This window comes from Peromyscus californicus, unplaced genomic scaffold (genome assembly GCF_007827085.1).
Source record: "Peromyscus californicus insignis strain IS unplaced genomic scaffold, ASM782708v3 Scaffold_10__1_contigs__length_136768540, whole genome shotgun sequence".
Lineage (NCBI taxonomy): Eukaryota > Metazoa > Chordata > Mammalia > Rodentia > Cricetidae > Peromyscus > Peromyscus californicus.
Window position 1 is genome coordinate 105,921,458 of NW_026294391.1, and position 14,121 is coordinate 105,935,578.

General features: G+C 35.7%; 1 protein-coding gene and 1 pseudogene across 5 annotated transcripts in view; one reads left to right on the forward strand and one right to left on the reverse strand.

The window, feature by feature from the left end:
- Nucleotides 1–14,121, reverse strand: part of Tenm1 (teneurin transmembrane protein 1) — an 820,708-nt gene that overhangs the window by 190,676 nt on the left and 615,911 nt on the right. The gene's annotated exons all lie outside the window — the stretch shown is intronic.
- On the forward strand, nt 275–1,520 carry LOC128113517 (40S ribosomal protein S15a-like; annotated as a pseudogene).

The window sequence follows — 14,121 nt, forward strand, 5'->3', positions numbered from 1 at the left end:
TTTATAATTATACCCATAAACAAATGCTACACGAAACCTTAACCAGAGAGCCTTCTCTTTGCAATAAACTGCAGCAAATACAAAGAATCATGGCTATTTAAGCTGTTGCAAATGAGTGACATTGAAATGCTCAATCCAAGATAGGGCACTCATGTCACCCTCTCTATACTCAGGGAACATTCTAGGAAATGGGGCAGAAGGAATGTAAAAGTTGGGAGACAGAGGGAAGGTGTTCAAAATGCTGTCTTCTGGATATAACATAACCATTGCAATCATGATCTCACAGCAGCTGAAGTTGACTGGACTAGGCCTGCACAAGACTGGGTATGTCATTAGTCAATCACGAGTTGGGGAGGGCCTTATGACACCACACTCCATCTTACCGACTAATTGCCCACTGGTGGATTCTGAGGGAGATGCAGTCATTGTCTTCACTTGTGTATCTTGTAGGTGAGCCTACTAACTCCAATAGGTAATTTGAAACACCTAGTCACACAGACAATCTTGCAGAAAACCAGTGAGTCAAAAAACAAGATAAAAGGGGGGCGGGCGGGGGGAGAACAAGGGAATCCGTGGCTGATATGTAGAACTGAATTGTATTGTAAAATAGAATTAAATTAAATTAAAAAAAGTATATTCTGGCACATCATCAGAAATGTCATCTCACTGTAGATAAGATCCATAGACTCATAATAAATCATAAAATATTTATTATCAAAAAAACAAGATAAAAATAGATGTTTGAAAGGGATTTGTAAGGACTGAGGAGTTGTCAGGGGTAGGAGAGAGCTAGGAAAAGGTTGGAAGGGAGAGTAACCAGAATTCATGATGTACATATATGAAATTATGTTATATAAAATAAAATAAATAAGTTATAAAAGAAAGCAATAAAAGTTATAAAAGAAAGTAATAAAAGAAAGCAAAAAAACCTTGTGAAATGCAAATTAGGAACTTTGAGGAAATTTATAGACTCAATACATTTAGTATAAAAGAACAATTAAAATACAGTATACAAAATCCTTGTCTCAAGAAGAGAAAGCAGATAACTTTGTGTGTTCATTTCCACCTCCCTTGCCGCTTTCCATCATCTTTCCACGTCTTCACCACAGTGTGCATGAATGTCCTAGCCATATGCTGTCAAGAGCATTGACAGTGCTGAGAAGAGAGGCAAACACCAGTTCCTCATCAGGGCATGCTCCAAAGTCATTACCGGATTCCTAACTGTGATAATAAAGTGTGGTTGCACTGGAAACTGTGAAATTGTTTTTGACTAGAGAGTTGAGAAAATTCTCGTGAACCTTACAGGCAGGTCAAACAAATGTGGAGCGATTAGCTTTAGATTTGGTGGGAAGCTCAAAGACCTAGAAAAATGGCAGAATAATCTGCTCCCAACCTGTTAGTTTGGTTTCATTGTATTGACAACCTGAGTTGGTATCATGGACCACAAAAAAGCCATATGAAAGTACACAGGAGGGAAAATTCTGGGATTCTTTTTCTATAAATATAAAACACATAAATAGAGAGCCTTAGTGGGGGTGAGAAGTAGAGAAAGCAGGGAATACACTTAAACTTATTGGCACAGGAAAAGAATTTCTGAATAGGACCCTGATAGTGTAAGCATTAAAACTAACAATGGATAAATGAGACCTCCGGAAACCAAAAAAAGTTTCTGTACAGCAAAGATCACCACTGCTTGGGTGTAGAGACAACCCATAGAACAGGAAAAAAGTCTACATATGACAGAGGGTTAGGCTCTAGAATATATAAAAGAACTAAAAAACAAGAAAACAAATAACCCAACTAAAATTGGGCTGTGGAACTAAACAAAATTCTCACAAGAAGACATGCAAATGGCTGAGAAACATTTTTTTTTTTTTTAAAGTTCAACCTCCTTAGCAATCAGGGAAGCACAAATTATAGCTACTTTGAGATTTCATCTTACCCCAGTTAGAATGGCTGAGATTAATACAACAAATCATCAAAGATGCTAGCAAGGAAGCAGGGAAGAGGGAGCATTTATTCATTACTGGTGGGAGTACAGCCACTATGGAAATCAGTGTGGAGGTTTGAATTTGAAGAAATATGGGAGGATTTGGGGGGAGGAAAAGGAAGAGAGAAATGTTGTAATTATATTTTAATCTCAAAAATAAAACAAAGAAGCTGAAAATAGATATCCCACATGACCCAGCTATACCATTCTCAGGCATATGCTCAAAAGACTCTAAATATTACTGTGAAGATCCTTGCTCATCCAGGTTTGTTGTTGTTCTATTTATAATAGCCAGAAATTTGAAACAGCTTAGGTCTCCATAAACTGATGAATAGATAGAGAATATGTCATACATTTACAGAATGACATATTAATCAGTTGTTAAGATAAATGAAATTATGAAATGTGCATGTAAATGGGTATATCTAGAATCAATAATCCTGACTGAGGTAACCCAGACTCAGAAAGACAAACATCATATATTTCTTCTTTCTTGTGAATTTTAGCTTTAAATCCTCAGATGTGATTCATTTGGAATATCCATAGAGGTCAGGAAATTACTAAGGGGCCACAGGGAATGGCTTCCAAGAGAGTGGAGAGGGATTGCACTAATATAAAGGGTGAGAAGGGAATAATGGATAGAGTTAAATTGAGGTTGGAGAAGGAAGATCAGGCTGGAGGAAGGAATATAGGGTGGAATAAATAATACTAAAGACTTTGTGAAAAGGTCACATGGAAACCTACTACTGTAGATGTTTCCTAACACACACACACACACACACACACACACACACACACACACACACACACACACACACACACACACACAAAGTTAAAATGGAGTGACTATATAACAGGGCACTAATATCCCTACTAGATACCAAAAACTAACAAATAAAAAGCCCATTTCCAGAAATGGGCAACTTTTCCTGAAGTTGTTGGCCAGTGAGATCCCACAGACCCCTAAGCAGTACAGGATGTTGCCAATTCTTGATTACTCTCTAGAGCTTGACAGTATGACCCTATTGTTGAAGATACATAAATACTTGAGTCATGAAAAATGGAAAAATCAAGTTGGTACTGATCTAGAAGCTTCATCTCTACTGGCTAGCTTTCATAGTGGAAGATAGTATGTACTCTGCTGGATTTGAAAAGTGACAATGAACCTTTCAGTATTGTACTAGAGATCTTAAATAGCACAATAAAATAATCAAAAGTGTGAAATAAGTAATGGTTGCAAAGTGAGATAGCGCTAAATAGCAATGAAAACTATGAAAAGCAGAAGACAATATAACAGACTCTAGATGCGAAGTCAAACAAAAATTCCGCATGTCTATATATCAGAGATAGCTAATAAACCTGCAATTTGTAAAAAAAAGAAATGCCCATTCATAATAATAACAAATGTAAAAAATATCATCACTTTACGTAATATTTTTTGATGATCAATTACAAGTATCCAATCAACCAATTGAGAAATATATGTTCTGTGTTCATAAGTTAAAAGCCTCATATCTTTAGGGTATCAACATTTGTCTGCTTAGTTGTATAAATCCATGTAATTCTTGTCAACATGCCAACATTTTTTTTTGTAGCATGTGAAAATCTGATCTTAAAATTCAGAAAGAATTCTAGGCATGGTGACAAATGCCTGCAATCCTAACACTAAGGTACAAAGGTGGCTGTGGGAGATTCAAAGTTTCAAAGCCACTCTGGATGGTGTAAAGAGTTTTAGGCCAGAATGTGATACATGAAACCCTGTCTCAAAACACCAACTCCCTTCAAAAAAAATAAAACCCTTGTCATCCTGATGGAAAAGGAATAACCAAGAATAAGCCAAATCATTTTACAGTATGTTAGTAGGTGAGTTTAGGCCCCAACTTAAATTTTCATCAGTAGGAAAATGGATAACACATTTTAGCACAAAACTATACAAGTTAACTTGAATAATGTAGAGATACATGACTCAATATCGGAAGTCTTCAAATCCTGAAGGAAGAAGGTAAAACTCAAACACAGAATAATTCAAAAATAATCTACACATATTTGCAAAGGCTAGAACTCTGTAAAATTGGCTAAGTTTAACATAGTAGTTTCTTTTTATATATGTATTACATTTTTAAATTTATTAATTAAAGGTTTTCATTCATTTTGCATCCCAACCACAGTTTCCCCTACCTTTTTTCTTGTTCCCTCCCACATCCACCTCTCCTCTACCCCCTCCTCCCATGGGCAACAACAAAGCATGGCACATCAAGTTAAGGCAGGACCAAGCCGCTCCCCCTGCATCAAGGCCTGGCTAGGCAACCTAGCATGGGGAATAGGTTCCAAAAAGCCAGCTCATATGCCAGGGACAGGTTCTAATCCCACTGCTAGAAGCCCCACAAACAGACCAAGCTACACAACTGTCACACACATGCAGAGGGCCTAGGTCAGTCCCATGCAGGCTCCCTAGCTGTTGGTCCAGAGTGCATTAGCTACCAAGAGCCCAGGTTAGTTTTTTCTCTGGGTTCCCTTGTGATGACCTTGACCTCCTGGCTGTACAATACCTCCTCCCTCTCCACAACAGGACTCCTGGAGCTTAGCCCAGTGCTTGGCTGTGAATCTCTGCATCTGCTTACACCAGTTACTGGATGAAGGCTCTCTGATGGCAATTAGGGTAGTCACCAATCTGATTTACTGGAGATGGCCAGTTCAGGCACCCTCTCCACTATTGGTAGGAATCTTAGCTGGAATCATCCAAATAAAAAATGGAGTACAGATCTAAACAGAGAATTCTCAACAGAAGAATCTCAAATGGCTGAGAGAAACTTAAAGAATTGTTCAACATCCTTAGCCACCAGGGAAATGCAAATCAAAACTACTCTGAGACATCATCTATACCTATAAAAATGGTGAAGATAAAAAAATTCATGACAGCTTATGTTGAAGAGGGTGTGGAGCAAGGGGAACACTCCTCCACTGCTGGTGGGAGTGAAAACTTGTACAGCCACTTTGGAAATTGATATGGCAGTTTCTCAGAAAATTGGGAAATATGTGGTTTCTGATGTAGGGAAAGTTAGTAGAGGGGGTCACGTACTAACTACTCTGAACATTTTACATTCTATATATGTACCAAATTACCTCAAAGTAATAATATGCCAGTAAAAATAATGTTTAAACACTTTATTGAAAAAAATTATACATAGAGACACTCACTTATATTACTTATTAAAACAGTTTAATAGCTGTTTTTATGCTATTTCACATACCCTAAATATTTAATAATAATTTTCAAACAAAAAATGGAAAAAAGAAAGTCTTCCAGGAACTGTTCTCTTGAATTAAAGAAGCAAAACCATGTCTCACTTTCTTGTGCAGTCTTTAACACTCAGCACTTGCCAGACAGAAGCCACAACTACCCGTCTGATTTACAGTTTCAGTACCACAAGTATCCAAGTGGGAAGCAATATCCTCATGAGTAAGGGAATCATTTAAGAAATAAATTACTACAAATGGAGCAGCAGATCTTAAACAATAAACATTCCTCATTTTGAAGTGCATCAACGTTTCTGCAGTTGTATCCACTTTAAATGGGGTTTCTGGATGGATTCTGAGATGTTCTTCAATCCCCATCTACTTATAATCAGTGCGAGGGGTGGGGGAAACAAACACAAAATAGATTCTGGAAATTGTGTAACTTATAAACATGATAGAAATGATATCTGATCTAATATATTTGTTGCACAAAGACTTCTATTTCGTGAGCAATATTTTCATCTGGTTGAAAATATATTAACATTATAGGCTGCAAAAGATGACAAAAGAACGCTAAAATACAAACATGCTTCTCTGCAAATGTATTGGAAAACAACATGAAAAATATAGACAGACACTTTAAAATTCTATTGAGACATTTCATTTTTAATAAGTTTCTTTATGCATGTCAACAATGAACACCATTTGGATAAATTGGACTAGGATACAGCTGGAACACATCTTTGTTACATGCTGACAAAGAACAACTTGATTAAATAGTAAATCCTTCAGAGCAGTCCTCCAAACAGTTTCTCAGATTTACTTTTTAGATAGAAGTTCCCAGTAAACTAAACTCTTTTATTCTTGCCACCTCAACTGTGCCTAATATTCTGTAATGATGCTATCAGGCACCCCCCAAATATTAAATCTTGTTATCTTGTTGTATAACATATATTTATGTAAAAAACTGACTACTACACCATAGCATCCTAAATAAGGAAAGAATATTTCTGATATAAAGATTTGTAAACAATAATTTGCCCAGTATCTGGTAGAATATGTTAAAGATCTAAGAGTATGAAGCTGGAAGTGGAAAAAAGAAATGAACTAAAAATGGGAATGAACAAACCTGAATAGATAATTATTCTTTGTTCAACTTTACTACAATTTTTATTACAGAAGCTGTGGGAATTTTCTCAGTGATGTGTGTCAATGATGCAGGAAACTGTAGGTGAAAACATTTGGCAAGTAAGGATGGACTACACAAAGTTTTTTATTAATAATATGTATTGTTTTGCTTGATTAATTGATTCTGGTGAGGAATTTGGTCTATATATTGTTTACAAAAAAACTTTACTGGCTCTTAAGCTACTTGGGTTGCCATTGTCCCCATCAGCAAATGAATCAAGCAAGTGCTCTACAATGCAGGCCCAAAGCAGTGAGGACAATCAGTCACAGATGGAAACTCCCCAAACTGTGAGCCAAAATAAGCCTTTTCATTTTTTACAAGTTGACTATTTCTGGTATTTCTTACAGTGTGGAGAGCTGACTAACACACTGGGCTTGGAGCATAAAAGCACATCTCATTTTAACGCTGAAAATCTATGATACATGGATAATACTTGTCCCTCTGTCTCCACATTGCAATTGCACATCAACACATTTTGTCAGTCTTAATTTCATTGTACATCAGTACAATCTGACTGAAGAGGCTATAAAACATAATCTAGCTCTCTCTGTACAATGACAACACACAAGTGGCAATAACAACATCACAATTCTAATCCGTACACAGTCCTGATTCTTAAAATCTGTTTAATTTTAAAAGTATTTTTAAGAGTTATAATGACAGGTTGGGATTTAATTTCAGCACTTGGGAAGCATATGTAGGTAGATCTCTGTGAGTTTGAATCAAACTTGGTCTCCATAGCAAGTTCCATGTCAGCCAGGGCTACATAGAGAGGCTTTGCCTCAAACAACAACAATTCTAATGATGTTTGGCTTAAAGTTTCATAGATCTTGTTTATTACGGATAGCCTTGGATTTCTCTTATAAGGTGGTTAACTGTTTTCTGGTAGAAAATTTGATGACAGAAAAATGCAAGCCTAATTTGGAACACCGAAGTCAATAATAAAATGGTCCCTCTATGGAAATTTCCTTTGGAGTGATTCGTGATTCTATGATTTTTTAAGTAAAATATTCTCTATCTCTAGTTAAAAAAAAAAAAGATAAAAATTTCCGGACTCTAATACTGGTCAGAGAATGGTAGCCAGCTAATATCTCTGGCCCTGGGAGGAGACATGACAACCTCAACTGTCTGGAGAGTCATTGATTGATTACTATCTAAACCTGGATTTAGTGTGGGCTGGGAGGGGTGGAGGGAGGAGAAACTGTGGTTGGGGTGTATTTTATGAGAGAAGAATCCATTTTCAATGAAATAATAATAAAAGAAATTAAATGTGCCATCTTAAGTCATCTGCTTCCTAGATACCATTAGAAAATATGAATATTGTGTTGGCCTCCCCTGGTATAAATGGCATGATTCATAGTCAATAACACTTACTCTGATGGAGATAACAGATGCATCCTTGTATTCACGTCCTGGGACCCACTTTATGACATATGCATGGTAGTATCCTGACATGTTCTGACACAAATAGCCTGGCTAACCATCAGTAACCCTTTTATGGACAGCTTGGTCAGTAGGTAGTAATAGCCTTCATATAGACAGCATGTGATTTTCTTGTATGCTACCAGTAATAAGGAGAAAATCTGACTTAGAAAGACTGGTACAAAAAGTCATAGGTGAAAAGAAATATGGTAAACCTGAAGAATAATAAGAAAATAGAAAGAAAAATGTGGTGGTATTGCATTTCCCAAAATATTGTGAACCCTAATAAACTTATCTGGGGTCAGAGACAGAACAGCCACTAGATACAAAGGCTAGAAAATGGTGGCACTCACATCTTTAATCCTAGCATTCCAGAGGTAGAAATCCCTCTGGATCTCTGTGAGTTCAAGGCCACATTGGAAACACATGGTGACTCATGCCTTTAATCCCAGGGAGTGATGGTAGAAAGCAGAAAGATATATAAGGCGTGAGGACCAGGAACTAGAAGCATTTGGCTGGTTAAGCATTTGGCTGGTTAAGCTTTCAGGCTTCTAGCAGCACAGTTCAGCTGAGACCCATTCTGGATGAGGACTCAGAGGCCTCCAGTCTGAGGATGAAAGACCAGCTGAGGATCTGGCGAGACTCTCTAAGATGCCTGCTACAGAAAAATTGTCCTCTCAATGAGGAATTTTTTTTTCGTGTGTGTGTGTATTTTGCTGGTAATTGAATCCAGAATCTTATGCATTATAGTCAGACACTACCACTGAGCTATATTTCTAGCCTTGAGATACGTTATCAACTTCCAAAGCCCTTCTCTCAGTGCTTATAAACTGTTGAGCTACCTTCATGTCAGCTTTCTGAGTTTTAACTCAGAAAGCATAATGTTTTTGCTTTCTCCCTATTCCATCTCCTTTATCCAGATAAGTGCCAAAACCCTAAGCCTGCATACCATGACATTTTGGCCACCATTACTCTGAAGACACACAGCCTCCACCCCACATATCTCTTCTGGAAGTGACTAATAGACTCTTATTGTTGGGCCTGCCTACTTTCTTGCTGTCTAATTCTGAAAACATAAATTTCTCTCTTTTCACTTTTTATCTGTCTCTTCCTAGCAGCTGCAAGATCTTCAGATTGTGTTCTCTGCTGTTGGCTGGTTTCTGCTTTTTCCAGGCTGCTGGGCATGTTTGAGTCTTTAAAGATTGATTTGTCTGAGACTGATTATCATCATTTTTTATTGCTTATATACTCTTGTGAAGGGAGATGTCCTAGAGAATCATGTCAGTTTCTGGGACTTCCTGAAGCTGTTAATGAGCTTTCCTATAGGATGGAGTGTTTCAGTCTGGTAGGAAAACTGTTACACAACAATCATCACCACAGATTTTTGAAAATAGCTATTTGAATTCAGTTATGATTTATCTTGTATCACTGAACCCTTCCAGTGTTGTATATATTACGTCTATGTTGCATGGTTTGCTTTCAGTTGACAAGTTGTTTACTCCCTTGTTGATAAAGCATACTTTTGGCTACACATTGGTATAAAAGTACTTCATAGTCTCCTAAAGCATACTATAGTCTAAACTCTCATATCTTGGAACTCTAATCACTTCTGATGCAACTTCTAATTATTAGCTTTCTGACTTGGGCTTTCATTATTGCCATATTTGTATTCTTCATATAGACAACTTGACTACCTGTCTTATATAGGAATCATCTTCCTTTATATGCATGCAAGCCTCCTTCATCTTTCCCCTTCCATTTCCAATGCCTTTCCTGCAGTCTGTTTCTATTTGTCTAAATGGTAATTCAGCTTTCAGCCTGAGAAGTCCATGGACTATGATACTGTAAGGAAAGAATTGCACTTCCTCTTCTGTAGTCTTCTAGAACCATATATATATATATATATATATATATATATATATATATATATATATATATATATATTAATCATAACTGTCATACAATCTTTCACTATAGTGTTCTACACATATGAATTACATACCTTAATATACATTGAGAAAGAAAACAGTTGCATTGCAATCTTTTTCCTCCTCACACATTTCTTCTACATGATAAACAGCCAATAAATATTTGTAAAATTATTTCATTAATATATTTAACAAACATTTATTGAGTAACCCATGTATTCTACTCCCTTTCCTGCATTCAGGCTTCCAATTTCCTCAGGGAAAATGGTATTTAATATATGTTGATTATATAAATTATTGATAAACATAAAAGTGCCTGAAAATTTCAAACTCGGCCATTAGAAAATTTTGACATCATTGAAGGAAATCAAGAGGTCTAGGAGATGCAGTGGTTGACATTTGGGCTAATATTCTGTTATTCTAGTGAGAAAGCTTCTTTCTAGTTCCTGTCATAGATACAAAAATAAGGCAGGAGGGAGTTGGAGCAAACTGGTAGCAAAGAAAAACTCTCCAAAAATCGGTATTCCCCCCAAAATATCAATTTGAACATCTATTCATGCACTGAACTTTCTTCATAAGGGCTACAGAAATCAGGTGAGGGACCACAGTACCCAATTGTAGCATAATAAGGGTAGATACATTGAAAAAAGACAGTAGACAGACAGGAAAGAAAGAGTTGTATGTGTTCCACTCTTGGCTCAATTCTAAGCAATTCATTGTATAGAGAGACAATTCATGCTTGGGGGAGGAGGAAGGAAGTAACTTCAGGTTTTACACTTGACACCAGTACTAGGCTCACCACTGTGTAACACAGTATTGGGTAGAGCCCTCAAATAAATAACTAATAAAAAGAAAAATAAACGGCAAAAAATCCTATTAAAATTAGCTAAAGACATCAACAGATGTTTATCAAAAGAAGACATATAAATGGCCAATAAATATATGAAAAATGCTCAGTATGACTAATCAAATGACATATACTGCAGAGATAGATATTATCAAAAATATTGAATGTGATAAGTGCTGAAAAGACTACTGTGAAAAGGGAAGCCAGTACATTATTGATAATAATGTATATTAGTATAGACCTTGTGAAAAATACTATGGATGTTTCTCAAAAATCTAGAAACAGAAGTTTCATATGATCCAACTATATTACTGCTGGATCTATACCCACGAGGAATGAAGTCAACATGTTGATGAGACATCTGTACTCTCACATTTATTATAGCATTGTTGACAATAGCCAAGCAACTGAAACAACCATTGAATATTTAACAAAATTATTCAACAACTGATGAAAGGATGAAGAAAATGGGATGTGCTAGTGAGATGTCTCAGTGGGTAAAGGTATGTGCCTCTAAGCCTGATGGCCTGAGTTGGATCTCAGGAATCCACATAGCGGAAAGAGAGAACTGACTCTCACGAGTCATCCTCTAACCTCCACATGCACATAACAGAAATACAAACAAACAAATAAATATTAAAAGCCAATAAAAGAAAATGTGGTGCATATACAATCAAGGCACAAAATGAAGTCCTGCCATTTATGAAATTGTGGATAGGATTACATGTCAATGTGTTAAGAGAAAAATTCCAGAAGAAATAAAAATACTACATGATCTTACTCATTACTGTAATATAAAAATTGACTTAATAGAAACTGAAAATAGAATAGTGGTTAGCAGATATGAGGAGAAGTAGTTGGGAGGGAGAAGTGGGAACTCATTGCACATTGAGGGCTGGTTTATAGTTAGCAGGAGGAAGGAAGCTCTGCTCTAATGTTGCACAGAAGAGTGATAGCAAATAGTGTACTAAATAGTTTGTAAAAACTAGAAGGGATTTTGAATGTTTTACCATAAAACAGTGGTGAAAAAGATATCTGAGAAGATAGATGTTTATGCTGTTCACATCATATATGCACAATTTTATGTGCTGGTTAAAAAAGGAAGGCAGGTAAATGGGTAGTGACATTAATACCAAGTCAAGGTAACAAGATGAAAATATGTGGCTATAAGATATGGAAACAAGCTAATATGGATGATGAGTGTATAAAGTGAAAATATATTTGTTTTATGTAGTGGAATATTAGTCTATAGAAAAAGCTGTGTGGTGGTGATGCATGCATTTAAGCACCTGGGGGGTAGAGGCAGGTGGATCTCTGAGTCCAAGTCCAAGGTCTTGGTCTACAGAGTGAGTTTCAGGATAGGCAAGGATACACAGAGAAACCCTGTCTTGAAAAACCAAAAAAGGAAGGAAATTCTTTAATATGAGCTGGCAGACAGTATGCTAAATGAAAAAGGCTATCACAGAAATAGTATTACATGCTCTCACTGATAGTGAAATCTAACATACACATGCAGAGACAGTGTAAAATAGTGGTTGCTAAAGCCAAGATAGAGGAAGAAACATAGCAATAGGTTAAAAAACTCAAAAGTAGCAGACATGTAGAATGAACAAGTGTAAAGATTTTATATAAAACATGAAGATTATAGCTAATTGAATCGTATTAGTGACTTTTGTTATATAAATAGATTTTAATTGTTCTTGTAATAAAAATGTAATTATGTGAAATGACAAATATGTTTTACTTTGTTTCACTATAGTGACCATATTATTACTAAGATACAATCATTGCTTTATGTTGTACACTTCAAGTTGGAGCAATAGTAGCACTGTTGATAAAAAAACACCAAACAAAAGAACTAGTGTCTATGAAAAGCAATATCCTTTCTCATGTAATTTTGGAAAACTTCCCTTTTGAGTATCTATGTCTGATACTCAAGAATAAACATCTGAGTTTCATTTTTCATTAATATCTTTATTCAATGAGGAATTTGATCTATAGTTATCATTGTTTTGATACTATAGGTGTAAAATTGGTAAAAAGGGTAGTAATCTAATTCTTTCTCAGTATTCCAAGATCAGTTGCCATAAATTATAACTCTTGACTACTTGTACATTGCCAATGAACATGCTAGGCAAATATCCCTTTTCTTCTGAAATATAAATGTGGTGTGTTCTTTGATGTTTTATTTTAAACTTTTAAAATACAAACACAAGAGTGTCTTTTCCTCCCTTTTATTGAAAATACATTTTTTTCTCACATACTATAACCTGATTATGGTTTCCCCTCCCTCTATTCCTCCCAGTTTCTCTCCATCTCCCCTCCCATCCACATCCACTCCCTTTCTGTCTCTCAGAAAACAAATAGGTCCCTAAGGGATGATGATAGTAATATAGAAAACTAACACATCAGAAATGGATAAAATAAACAGAAGGAAAAGAGCCCAAGAGAAGGCACAAGAATCAGAGATGCACTCTATTGCATATTTAAATTCAAAGGGCAGAGCAGTTTCTCCCCACTTGATTGCCATTTATCTCCTTGGGAAAATTTTCCATGGGTGTTTTCTGGAGCACTGTTTTGTTTTACTTGCAGAGGTGGTATATGTAGCACAGAGTCTTGTACATACCACACAGGCGCATTCTACCACTGAATTATAGCATCTAATTTGCTTTAGGATTTGTATGCACCTCTAAGCCAATTGCCACAAGAATTCTTTAAATAAAATTAGTGCAAGTGGACTTGAAATTTCTTGAGTAAATCTTCAGTGCTCTCATTCCATGCACAACCAAAGATACGACACAATGAGATGCTAAATAATTCGATTGTGATAATTTCATAGTGTATATGTATAGCAAATCATCTGATTGTGCACATTACATTATTTTCAAATTACTTCTCAATAAAACTGGAGCAAAAGAGAACGAAAAAGAAACAATTTGAAATGTAAATTTTCAAATAAGAAACTCCAGTCATGCAGCAGGCTTCCTTAAAAATCATGGAATGTGTTCACAATAAAACTTCAAATATGTTGATCACTTCTTTTAGAAATGAGAATATCCCTTTAATCTTTTTCATTTTAGCATCTAAGTCCAGGCTAAGGTTTATTTTGTTGGCTCTCACGAAAAGAAATGAAAGTCAAAACTCTTATTTAGGCTTTAATGTATTCAGCCACATTTCAGATTTTCCTTAACAAGCTTAAATATTAAAAACAGCTTTTAAAAATGAGCATATAAAATAAACAAATCATCTTTATCATGAGAGCACTCTGATTTTATGTCCCCTGCATATTTAAATGATGATCCTTTTAGAATTTTCCAAACCCTGTAACTGTCAAAATCTTAACTTTCCACTTTTTAATAAAAATGATTTCCATAAAGATTAGAAATTAATCTAACCTGACCCTCAAACTTAATACACTTTAGTGCTGGAAGCTATAAAAATTCACCTATCTGGGTTTAATAAAGGAAGTTTTTTCAATTTAAATATACATTGCATTTAATAAGCTTGC